We start from the raw sequence: 13,711 nt of genomic DNA on the forward strand, positions 1-13,711 counted from the left end.
AAGTTTGGAGGTTTTTTTTATTTTGTTTTGTTTTCTGTTTTTTGGTTTTTTTGTTGCCATTTTGTTTTGTTTTGTTTTGTTTTTTGCCTAAAACTAGAGTAATATTTCACATAAACTTGGAAAGCACCGATACGCGCTGCAATTTGGGTGGCAATGTTGATACATATCTATAAAATCTGTGTTGTTGGTTGTGTCGTTTAGGTCTCTATTCCTTGATCTGTCTTGAATTGAGAGACATGTATTAATTTCTTCTATGATTAGCTTGATTCTATTCCTCCAAGCATCTGCAATTCTATATCCTCTCTACAAGAAAGGTGTTTCAGTGATATGGGAAACATGATAAATAATGATAGCAATTGTTATATTTTCATTGTGAACTCTCAGCTTTATATACCTGTCAGCTTTATAAAGTGACCTTTGTCTTTTTCAGTGCTGCGCGGTCTGAATTCTGGCTTGTCGAATATTAAGTACGAGACTCCTTTTCCACTTTTCACCTACCTATTCTTGGTTTATATTTGTCATTCTTTTATTATATTATTATCATTTGAGAGGGAGAGAGAGCGAGAGCTGGGAAGGGGCAGAGGAAGAGGGAGAAAGAGAATCCCAAGCAGACTCCACTACCAGCATGGAGCCCATCAAGGGGCTTGATCCAACCACCTAGAGATCAAGACCAGAGCCAAAATTAAGAGTCCGGTGCCCAATGAACTCAGCCACCCAGGTACCCTTTATTTTTAAGTTTTCTAAATACTGTTTTATAAGATTGGTGTCTCTTATACATAATATAATCTCAGATTTCATTTTATTAGCTATCTGAAAATCTTTGTAATTTGTGAGTTAAGTAAGCACAATCCCATGTTTCTATGATGAAATGTTCAGTTTGGGTTCTATAATTAAAAAAAAAAAATTAGATTGTAGTCTAGCTGAACTATTTTATTTGTGGCATATCTGTATAATCTTTTGGCATACTTCCTGAGATTTTTCATGTTTATTACACCCCCCCTGGCATTTGAAGTCAATCTGGCTGGATATGTAATCTTTACTTCTTATTTTCTTTCCTTGATGAACTTTAATAGACTATTCCATTGTCTTTAGGCATAAAGTATGGCTGTCAAAAGGCTGATGTCAGTTTGATTTTTTTTTTTCTTTTGTGAAGAAGAGGATAAACTCCTCCTTTCTGCCAGAATATTCCTGTTTTAAAATAGTTGCCCCGTGTGTTCTCTCCTTTTACTCTCCAGTCTTCTGGGTTGGGTAATAAATTACCTGGTCCCTCTAACTAAAAACAATTTAGGGGCACCTGGGTGGCTCAGTCACTTAAGCGTCCAACTTTGACTCAGGTCATGATCTCGCAGTTTGTGAGTTCAAGCCCCACGTCGGGCTCTGTGGTGACAGCTCAGAGCCTGGATCCTGCTTTGGATTCCATGTCTCCCTCTCGCTCTGTCCCTCCCCACTCGCACTCTGTCTCTCTGTCTCTCTCTCTCAAAAATAAAGAAAGAATTTGAAAAATAAAAAAAAAGCAATTTAGATTTTTCCATGAAGGCTCAGAGGATACTTTTTTCTCTCATTTTCTTCAGAATTCAGGTTTTACTAAAATATGTCTCAGCATTGGCCACTCCGAGTTGGTTTTCCAAAGTATGAAGTGTGTTCTTTCAATACAGACTTCCAAGTCAGCTTTATTTCCAGAAAGATATTCTTGGATTATAGCTTTTTCCTCTTGCTCCATTCCTGTGCTTTGGTTTTCTTCTTCAGGTGTCCCTTCACTCAGATGGTTTCTTGTGTGGCTGTCGCTTTCTGTCAAGCCATTTTTATCCATGTGTTTTTTCTCTCATGACATTATCCTGGAGTTAATTCACTCTTCTGTTCCATGTAGCTTAATCTTTTCTCAAAAATGACTTTTACTTCTTTCAGTAGCAATTCTTCCCTGGTTCTTCTGCAACCTCTCCTTTCTCCAAGCATCTTATTTCTGAGTATTTCTAAATGCAAGATGCACTTTGTTCTCATAAGTGTTATTGTTTTTGTAATTTATTCCAATTTAATTTGAAATATTAGGTTACAGATTGCATCTGCTTTGAAGCCTTGCTGTTCCGGTAAAGCATCATCACTTTTTAGAACTCTCATTCTATTTTTCTTGTATTTTTCGTAAAACTTCTATGGGATCTGGCTCTAAAATTTTCCCTTGTTCGTGTTTAAGTGAGGTGACTTTTCCTCTACTCTTAGAAGAGGAGATGGATCTTGATAACTTTTCTAGCTACACCACCCTAGAGATCTAGATTCTAGAACTTCCTTTTTTTGTTATAATACAGTTCCCAAAAATACGGCTTCAACCATTTTGAAGTATTCAAATACGGTTCTGTCTCCAACTTCCGTGTGGACCCTCTTTTCTCTTTTGTCCCTACTATCTCTGTCTCTCTTATGTGGGCTCCAGTCACAGAAATTTCATCGCCCCATGGGACTTTTCTTTGGATGGGTCTTTGGTTGACTAATTTAGAGCCTTTAGGCCAGACTGCCCCAGCATGATTCTACTATCGCTGTAGAATCCTTCACTCACCTGCAAATTGGAGCTTGCACGTTTCATGACCAGTTTTGTTGTCCTCCTCAGCTTTCTGTCTTTCACTTTGGGGCAATAACTCTTTTTTTTTAAATGTTTTTTTTAATTAATTTTTGAGACAGAGAGAGACAGAGCATGAGCAGGGGAGGGGCAGAGAGAGAGAGGGAGACACAGAATCCAAAGCAGGCTCCAGCCTCCGAGCGATCAGCACAGAGCCTGATGTGGGGCTCGAACTCACAGACTGTGAGATCATGAGCTGAGCTGAAGTCGGACGCTCAACCGACTGAACCATCCAGGCACCCCTGGGACAGTAACTCTTAATGGACGGTGTGTCCTATGGCTCACAGGGACATTAGAAGTCACTTTAGTGTCCCTCCACTTCCTTGCTCACAGTTACAGAAATGACTTGTGTTGTTGCCTCAGGTTTGTCTCCACATCCCTGCTGTTAGGGGAGCAAAAAGTGACCCCATTCCCACATATTATTGTAGGTGGTGTCCTTGGGTCTTTGACTTCACTATCCTGTATATACTGACGTTGTCTTGCTTAATACAGTATATAGAGGTCAGGAAGGATTTTTAAATATCCATTTTTTTTCCTTTTGTGTGTTTTTTAAAATATTTATTTATATTTGGAGAGAGAGAGAGAGGGATCATATGCAAGTGGGGGAGGGGAAGAGAGAGAGGGAGAGAGAGAGAGAAAGAGAGAGAGAGAGAGAGAATCCCAAGCAGGCTCTGCACTGACAGTTATGGGGCTCAATCCCATGAACCATGAGTTCATGACCTGAGCTGATATCAAGAGTCAGACACTTAACTGACTGAGCCACCCAGGTGCCCCTTTTTTGCATTTTTTTTAAAGGTTTATGTATTTTTGAGATACAGAGAGAGAGAGAGAGACCAAGCACAAGTCAGAGACAGGTAGAGAGAGAGGAAGACATGGAATCTGAAGCAACTCCCAAGCTCTGAGCTGTCAGCACAGAACCGGATGCGGGGCTCGCACCCCTGAACTGTGAGGTCATGACCCGAGCCAAAGTCAGATGCTTAACCAAATGAGCCATTCAGGAGTGCCCCTTTTATCCATTTTTAATGGAATTCATTATTAAAAGTTGTAAACATGATTTTAAGATCATTTTTCTGTGCCCACTATTTTCCTTTCCTAAGAAACAATTTCTCTTTGCTTGGATTTTGTATGTAAAATAGATGTAGATATGATTTTCTCCATAAAATATATACCGAATAAAATGTATACCTAACTGATATATATATTATATATATATAATTTATACATATAACTTTACATATATAACTTTATATATGTTATATATATAACTTTATATATATATATATATATATATATATATATATGGTTTTGTCTATAAAATCTTAATTTGGATATAACCTTGAGCGGAACTTCTTTTTTCTTGTTTTGCTCATGTCTTCATTTCTGGGAGTCTATATTACCTCTCTCCAGGCTCTCAAAAGTCCCAACAAAGGACCACATATTATTTTTTTTTTTATTTTTTGTTAACGTTTATTTCTTTTTGAGACAGAGAGACACAGAGCATGAACAGGGGAGGGGCAGAGAGAGAGGGAGACACAGAATCTGAAACAGGCTCCAGGCTCTGAGCTGTCAGCACAGAGCCCGACGCGGGGCTCGAACTCACGGACCGTGAGATCATGACCTGAGCCGAAGTCGGACGCTTAACCGACCCAGCCACCCAGGCGCCCCAAAGGGCCACATATTATAATGGCAGCAGAGAATTGTCAGTCTGAGAGGTGTCTAGCATGTTCCTGTTGTATACCTTTCAGGATAGCAGCTTCTCATCTTTCCAGCCTTTTCCAGCCTTCATTCACAGGTAGAGGGTCCTGGTCCAGCTCCCTCCTCTCCTTTACGTGGGATTTTCTGATTCCACTCCCCATTTTGGAACCCACTTTCCCCCAAGAGGTGAACTATCTTATAATTCCTATGTTGTCCCTATGTCCAGGTGGCCTATAACTCCAGCCCTAAGCTTCTAGTCACAAAGTTATATCTGGCTTCTGGACACAGCTATATTTGATGGCTAATTTATTGTTTACGAGGGAGTGACGGTAGGTAATGGGAATAGTTGCTAAGAATGTTCTTTATGGGTAGAACATTTTATCAGGTACTTTTTCAAGGTTTTATCAAACCATTTTAATTAAAACTAATGAGATATCAATGTACTAGTTAGTAATCAGTTACCGGTTGCCCAGAGGTGAATGGGAACAAATGAATAATCTTCAGAGAATGAAAACACATACCTAATGCATGGGTACAGATTTTCTAGGTGAAAAGTCCATGAGGCAGTAAAGTGGAAACAAATGCTTTACCTCAGAGGAAACATCCTGACATTTCTATGGTCTTTTTTTTTTTTTTTTGTCCCTAGGAATTAAATAGGCATTTCCCATAGAATAAAAGGGGCACTTACTGTACAAAGGAGGCTCCCACTAAAGTTCTTGATATCTTTATAAATTACTCTCAGTTAATTTAATGAGACATGCATTCGATGAAACAAGGTAGCCTGTCCCAACTGGTAAAGTTTAGATCAGTGTGTTTTCTTTGATGAAATTTAAGAGTGAACCAACACTGCCAGAAAAGATTTTCAGTGAGGTGAACTTAGCTGGGGGCTACAGAGTCAGTGTAACAATTACCAGGAGGTTCTTCAGGTCAGCGAGGCGAGGTGGCTTGTCACTCAATCTCCTCAGCCTACACACTTCTACACTGCAGGTTAACCAGGTCCTCAGATTAGCTGCTGCTGGGAACCAGTTCATGTTGCCTCGGACATTATTTCAGTTTTCATGTACTGTTGAAATGATTCAAGGAAATGTATATTTGTGCCTTTGTATGCTCAAATCAGGTTGTGTTCTTATCTGATTTTACATGAAACGCCTCTTGATCAACTCAAACTTTGGGATGTCAGTCCTCAGTATTTGAACAGTGCAATTACAGAACAAGGGTCCTAAATCTTTTTTATTTTTTTTTTCTTTACCAGCAATAAAAAAAGTGAGGGAGAGGACCTACATATCAACAAAAGTGGTGCAAATAGCAGTGATTATCAAAGGCAGATAATACTACCTTCTTCCCACTGCAAATTACTGGTAAAGCATACTGAGGGGGAAAATACTCTGCAGAATATTACTTAAAATATATAATGTATTTTTTTTAATTTTTTTTAACATTTTCTTTATTTTTGAGACAAGGAGAGACAGAGCATGAACAGGGGAGGGTCAGAGAGAGGGAGACACAGAATCTGAAACAGGCTCCAGGCTCTGAGCTGTCAGCCCAGAGCCCGACGCGGGGCTAGAACTCATGGACCGCAAGATCATGACCTGAGCTGGAGTCGGCCGCTTAACCGAGTGAGCCACCCATATAATGTATTTTTTTATTGGAGATGCATGTGTATCTGGTAATACAGTAAATATGTATATTAAATATTTGTGTACATTTTTCAAATATGTGCAATCATATATTTCTTGATAGTATCCTTTTCTTTTAATGACACCCAAGGAAAATGTATTCCGATAGTAAATTACAAGGAGCATTACATAAGTAAAAGTTTATAATTATATGATGAGATATTTTACAAAAGTTGACTAAAATATTATATGAAAGATGATTTATTATTCACTTTGAATCTATAGAACCAAGTTCCACTACACATTAATTTTTAAGGAATGTAAATTAGACATCTGTTTACTGCCTCATCATTAGTGATAAACTTTGACTGTAATTTCACAACTCTATATTGACTTACTTTTCAAAGTTTCTAAGTTCATAGGCAGGGAAAGTAGAAGAGATTGAGATGTGTAGAGACTTAAGATGACAGAGTAGTATGGGGACGCTGAGCTTGTCTTATTCCCTAAATGCAGCTAGATCAGCAACAAACCATTTTCGAACACCTAGGAAATAGATCTGATGATGAACACAACAATTTGCATTCTTCGAGCCATAGAACTTGCCAGATACGTGGTGCAGAGAGGTGAACTGGGGAAGAGAAAAGCCACTGAGCAGCAGATGGTAGGGAGCCATTTTCACGGAGAGAGGACCGGGAGAGAAAGGGGAGGGGGGCGGACACCGCAGCACATCAGAATTGCACAAGAAAAGCACGTCCCCTGAAAGTAGCTGGAGAGAAAGACAGAAAGAGTAAAAACACTCACAAGGGACTGGACAAGAAATCTGTTCCTCAAAACCATTGACAGAGAGAAAGGGGAGGGTTTCGATGCCACCAGGATTCTATAAACAGTGGAGCTCTTGGGGCGCCTGGGTGGCTCAGTCGGTTAAGCGGCCGACTTCGGCTCAGGTCATGATTTCACGGTCGTGAGTTCGAGCCCCGCATCCGGCTCTGTGCTGACAGCTCAGAGCCTGGAGCCTGTTTCAGATTCTGTGTCTCCCTCTCTGTGACCCTCCCCTGTTCATGCTCTGTGTCTCTCTGTCTCAAAAATAAATAAACGTTAAAAAATTAAAAAAAAAAAAAACAGTGGAGCTCAGTGCCTGGTGAGGAAATAGGGTGAATCCCTAAGAACGAGCAGCACAGTCTGAGGGATCTGTGTGCCACACAGGGAGAAGTGGGTCCCCTGCTTGGAGAGCATGTGGGAGAGGTGATATGGCTTCCCACAGGCAAAAATCGTGATGGACCCCGGAGAGCTGCCAGGTTTACTGATACCGGAACAAAGATGCCAGAGTGCAGCAAAACCTGGTGCCAGCTTTGTTTTCAGATTTACCATAAACTCTGAGCCTCTGCCTTTCCATGATCGCACAAACATTCTCTGGGCCCAGCCAGCCCCCAGTTTTTGCTTGGTGAGAACCTCCCTCAGAGAATCAGTGTGGATCCAAGCCATGGGGGCCTCTGAAGTGTATGGTTTTGAAACACAGCCCCATTTGAGATAAAACTCTGGAAGGAGTCACCACCTGGCAGGCAGACAGCTTGGACACAGACAGGGTACAGGAAAGGAGTGGATGGAAGCCTGAGACAAAGGAGGGGTGCTTGATTGTGTATCTGTGAGGACACAAAATTCCTGCACCAGAGACTAGAGAGCTGGGTGAAGCCATTTTCACCTCTAGCGTGCATGTAGGGAGAGAGCCCAGTGAGCTAAGCAGTGCCACCAAGTGGAGAACAGAGCCATTATACCAAGCCTTGCCCACCTGTGCCCTCCAGGTATATCTCCCAAAGACCAGCACAGTTCCTTTCTATCTTCTTAGTCTAATGACTGTAGTGTACTGCAAAGTTTCAGTTCTCAGGGAAACTGGATGTAACTTCACTCAGTTTTCCTTCTGTTTGCTTGTTCGTTTGTCCATTTTCTTTGCTTCTGTTTTTCCTTCTGTTGTTTTCTGTTTTTCTTTCTTTTCTTTGTCTTTCTTGGATACAGAAAGAGCAATTTTTTTCATTCTATTTTCTTTTTTATTTTATTATTTAATTTTTAATTTTTTAAAACTTTTTTATTCCTTTCTCCTATTTCCCTTTTCTGTCAAGCTTCTCTTGACAAGCAGAACGAAACACACCTAGGATCTAGCTTTCTTTACTTGACTTGTTTTGTTGTTGTTTTTTTTTTCATTTTCATTTTTTTTCTTTTATTAATTTTTTCTTCCTCCAAAATGACAAGGTGGAGAATTTCACCCATAAAAGAAAGAAGAGGAAGAAATGATGGCCAAGCATTTAATCAACACACAAACAAGTAAGATGTCTGTATTGAATTTAAGATCACGATTATAAGAATACTAACTGGGGTTGAAAACAAGCATAGAAAACACCAGAGAATCCCTTTCTGCAGAGATAAAATAACTAAAATCTAGTCAGGCCCAAATGAAAAATGCTATAATCGAGATTCAATCTCAAATGGATGCTGTGACAGTGAGGATGGAAAAATCAGAGCAGCAAATCAGTGACATAGAAGATACAATTATGGAAAATAATAGGGCAGAACAAAAGAGGGAAACAACGACAAAAGATCATGATACAAAACTTAGAGAACTCAGCAACTTACTAAAGAGAAATAACATTTGTATCCTAGGAGTCCCAGTGGATGAAGAGAGAGAAAAAGGGGCAGAAGGTTTATGTGAGCAAATTACAGCTGAAAACTCCCCTAACCTGGGGAAAGACATAGACATCAAAATCCAAGAACCACAGAGAGCTCCCATTAGAGCAACAAAAACTGACCATCACCAAGGCACCATAGTCAAATTTGCAATATACACAGACAAAGAAAGAATTTGGAAAGCAGCAAGGGAAAAGGAAAAAAAAAAGTCCTTAACCTATAAGGGAAGACATATCAGGTACACAGCAGGTCTTTCCACACAAAATAGGCAGGCCAGAAAGGAGCGTCAAATTGGATTTAAAAAAATAATAATAATAAGACCCATCTATATGATCTATATGCTGCCTACAAGAGACTCATTTTAGACATAAAGACAAGTAAAGATTGAAAGTGAGGGGATAGAGAACCATCTATCATGCTAATGGACATCAAAAGACAGCCAGAGTAGCCATACCTATATCAGATAAACGAGATTTTAAAACAAAGACGGTAACAAAAGATGAAGAAGGACATTATATCATAATTAAGGGGCCTATCCACCAAGAAGATCTAACAATTGTAAATATTTATGCCCCCAACTTAATTGCCCAACTACAGAAATTAATCACAAACATAGAGAAACTCATTGATAATAATGGCATAATATTAAGGGACTTTAACACCCCATTTACATCAATGGACAGATCACCAAAGCAGAAAATCTACAAGGAACTAAGGTTTTGAAGTCATTGTTAAGACTGGATGGACTTAACAGATATATTCAGAACATTTCATTGAAAGCAGCAGACCACACATTCTTCTTGAGTGCACATGGCACATTTTTCAGAATAGATCACATACTGGGTCACAAATCAGCCTCAACAAGTACAAAAAGATTGATATCATAGCATGCATATTTTCAGATCGAAATGCTATGAAACTTAAAGTCAACCACAAGAAAAAAATGGAAAGACCACAAATACTTGGAAATTAAAGAAGGTCCTACTAAAGAATGAATGGGCTAAACAAGAAATTAAAGAGGAAATTAAAAAGTACACGGAAGCCAATGAAAATTAAAACATGACAGTCCAAACCCTTTGGGATACAGCAAAGACAGTCATAAAAGGGAAGTATATAGCAATTCAGGCCTTCCTAAAGAAGGAAAAAAATGTCTCAAATACACAACCTAACCTTATACCTGAAGGAGCTAGGAAAAAAAAAAAAAAAAAAGACAGTAAATAAAGCCCCAAACTAGCAGAAAAAGGGAAATAATAAAGATTAGAGCAGAAATTAATGATATTGAGGGAAAAAAAAACAGTATAAGAGATTAACAAAACTAACAGCTGGATCCTTGAAAGAATTAACTAAGTTGATAAACTCCTAGCCAGATTAATCAAAAATAAAAAAGAAAGGGCACAAAAAAATAAAATTACAAATAAAAGAGGAGTGATCATAATCTACACCACAGAAATACAAACAATAATAATACTACAAACAATTATGTGCCAACAAATTGAGCAATCTAGAAGAAATGGGCAAATTCCTAGAAACATACAAACTACCAAGACTTAACCAGGAATAAACAGAAAACTTGAACAGACCCATAACCAGTAAAGAAGTTGAATTAGTAATCAAAAGTCTCCCCCAAACAAGAGTCTAGGACTGAATGGCTTTCCAGGGGAATTCTACTAAACATTAAAAAAAAAAAAAAAAAAAAAAACAGTTAACACCTATTTTTTGAAGCTGTTCCAAAAAATAGATATGGAAGGAAAACTTCCAAACTCATTCTATAAGTTCAGCATAATGCTGATTTCAAAACCAGACAAAGACTCCACTAAAAAGGAGAATTACAATTTACCTGATGAACCTGGAGGCAAAAATTCTCAACAAAATACTAGCAAATCAAATCCAAGAATATATTAAAAGGATTATTCACCACAATCAAGTGAGATTTATTCTAGGACTACAGGGATGATTCAATGTCCACAAATTAATCAACATGATACATCATATTAATAAAAGAAAGGATAAGACCCACGTGATCCTCTTAATAAATGCAGAAAAAACATTTGACAAAACTCTTAAGAAAGTATGGATAAAAGGAATATACTTCAACATCATAAAGGCCATCTATGAAAGACCCACAGCTAAAATTATCTTCAGTGGGGAAAAACTGGGAGCTTTCCCCCCTAGGGTCAGGAACATGACAGGGATGTCCACTCTCACCACTGTTTTTCAACATAGTACTGGAAGTCCTAGCTTCCACCATCAGAAAACAAAAAGAAATGAATGACTACAAATTGGGCAGGAAGAAGTCAAAGTTTCACTCTTTGCAGAAGACATGATCCTCTACATGGAAAACCCAAAAGAGTCCACCAAAAAAAAACTGATAGAACTGATACATGAATTCAGCAAAGTTGCAGGATATAAAATCAACATACAGAAATTGGTTGCATTTCTATATACCAATAATGAAGTAGCAGACAGAGAAATCAAGGAATCAATCCCATTTACAATTGCACCAAAAACCATAAAATACCCAGGAATAAACCTAACCAAAGATGTAAAAGATCTGTATGCTGAAAACTATAAAAAGTTTATGAAAGAAATTGAAGACACAAGAAAACATTCCATGCTCATGGATTGGGAAGAAAAATATTATTAAAATGTTGATACTATCCAGAGCAATATATACATTCAATTCAATCCCTATCAAAATAACATCAGCATTCTTCACAGAGTAAAACAAACAATCTAAAATTTGTATGGCACAACAAAAGACCCTTAATAGCTATAGTAATGTTGAAAAAGAAAACCAAAGCTGGAGGCATCACAATTCTGGACTTTAAACTGTATTACAAAGCTGTAATCATCAAAATGGTATGGTACTGGCACAAAAGCAGACACATAGATCAATGGAACAGAATTGAGAACCCAGAAATAGACCCACAAATGTATAGCCAACCAATCTTCTACAAAGCAGCAAAGAATATCCATTGGAAAAAAGACAGTCTCTTTAGCAAATAGCGTTGGGAAAACTGGACAACAACACACAGAAGAATGAACCTGGAGCACTTTCTTACACTAAAATAAATTCAAAATGGATGAAAGACCTAAATGTAAGACAGTAAGCCATCAAAATTCTAGAGGAGAAAGCAGATAACAACCTCTTTGACCTGCACCACACAACTTCTTACTAGTTATGTCTCCAGAGGCAAGAGAAACAAAAACAAAAATGAACTATTGGGACCTCATCAAGATAAAAAGCTTCTGCACAGAGAAGGATACCATCAACAGAACTAAAAGGCAACCAATGGAATGGGAGAAGATATTGGCAAATGACGTATTGGATAAAGGGTTAGTATCTGAAATCTATAAAGAACTTATCAAACTCAACACCCAAAAAAATCAATCCAGTAAAGAAATGGAAAAAAGACGTGAATAGACACTTTTACAAAGAAGTCACCCAGACACATGAATATATGTTCAACATCACTCATTGTCAGGGAAATATAAATCAAAACCACAGTGAGACACCACCTCACACCTGTCAGAATGGCTAAAATTAACACAGAAAACGACAGATGTTGGTGAGGATGTGGAGAAAGCGAAATCATTTTTCACTGCTGGTGGGAATGCAAAGTAGTGCAACCACTCTGAAAAACAGTATGGAGGTTCCTCCAAAAATTAAAATTAGAACTACCCTAGGACCTAGCAGTTGTTCTACTAGGTATTTATCCAAAGGATACAAAAATGCTGATTCAAAGGGGCACATACACCCCCATGTTTATAGTGGTGTTATAAACGAATAGCCAAATTACGGAAAGAACCTGAATGTCCATCAACTAATGAATGGATAAGAAGATGTGGTATACATGTACAATGGAATATTACTGGGCAATCAAAAAGAATGAAATCTTGCTATTTGCAACAACTTGGATGGAACTAGAGTATATTATGTTAAGCAAAATAATTCAGTCAGAGACATGCAAATACCATATGATTTCACTCTTATGTGGAATTTAAGAAACAAAACAAATGAACATAGGGGAAGGAAGGAAAAATAAGATAAAAACAGAGAGGGAGGCAAAACATAAGAGACTCAACCATAGAGAACAAACTGAGTATTGCTGGAGGGGTGTTAGGTGGTGGAATTTGCTAACTGGGTGATGGGCATTAAAGAGGGTACTTATTAGGATGAGTACTGGGTGTTATACCCATGATGAATCAATAAATTCTACTCCTGAAATTATTATACTCTATGTAACTAAGTTGGATTTAAATAAATAAAAGACTAAATAAGAAAAGATTGAGGTATGAGTTATTATAACATGATGGATGTTCATAATAACTAAAAGGTCGAGATCTGAGATCAAAGTGAAAATTATTTTTTAAGGTTAGTTGTTAAAGGACTAATAATATATATCTATATTATGTACATCATATACTATATGTACTATATAATGTACATCAAAATCACATATTTTTTAGAAAAATTATTAGTTAATTGAAACTTAGGAGTATAATATACTTTTTAGGGAAAAACTACGTACTGAAATTTAATACTTTTTATTTTACAAGGAACTCTGCCTGAGTGTCAACCTTCAAAGTTTATGAAGTGATAATAGCCTATTTAAGCAGAAATGTTACAAACACGATTTATAGCTCATAATTTGAGAGTTCTTTAGCCTCAACAGAGCATTAAAAGATAAAAAGGTATTTATTTCATGGAACATTTAAAGGATAGATTTCAATGACATTTTTTTTTTCATTTGTATTGGATATTTGGAAATTGCCATGGCTATAATGGTGTCTCTCAGTCCATAAGAAAATAAATTCCTGAAGACAGTGTATCCAAATTTTTAAAAGATTCTGTGAAGACTTCAATTCCAGTAATGACAGACCAAGTAAGGTAGACATAGTCCCACTTGGGACAACTTGGAAACCTGAGTGTGATGGTTAATTGTATGTGTCAACTTAGCTGGGTCATGAGTGCCCAGATATCTGGTTAAACATCATTCCTGGGTATGTCTGTGAGAGTGATTGTGGACCAGATTAACATTTAAACAAGTAGACTGAGTGAGGAAGGTGAGTGGGCCTCATCTAATTCTTTGGAGTTCTGAATACAATAAAAGCTGAC

This window comes from Panthera uncia, chromosome A2 (assembly GCF_023721935.1).
Source record: "Panthera uncia isolate 11264 chromosome A2, Puncia_PCG_1.0, whole genome shotgun sequence".
Lineage (NCBI taxonomy): Eukaryota > Metazoa > Chordata > Mammalia > Carnivora > Felidae > Panthera > Panthera uncia.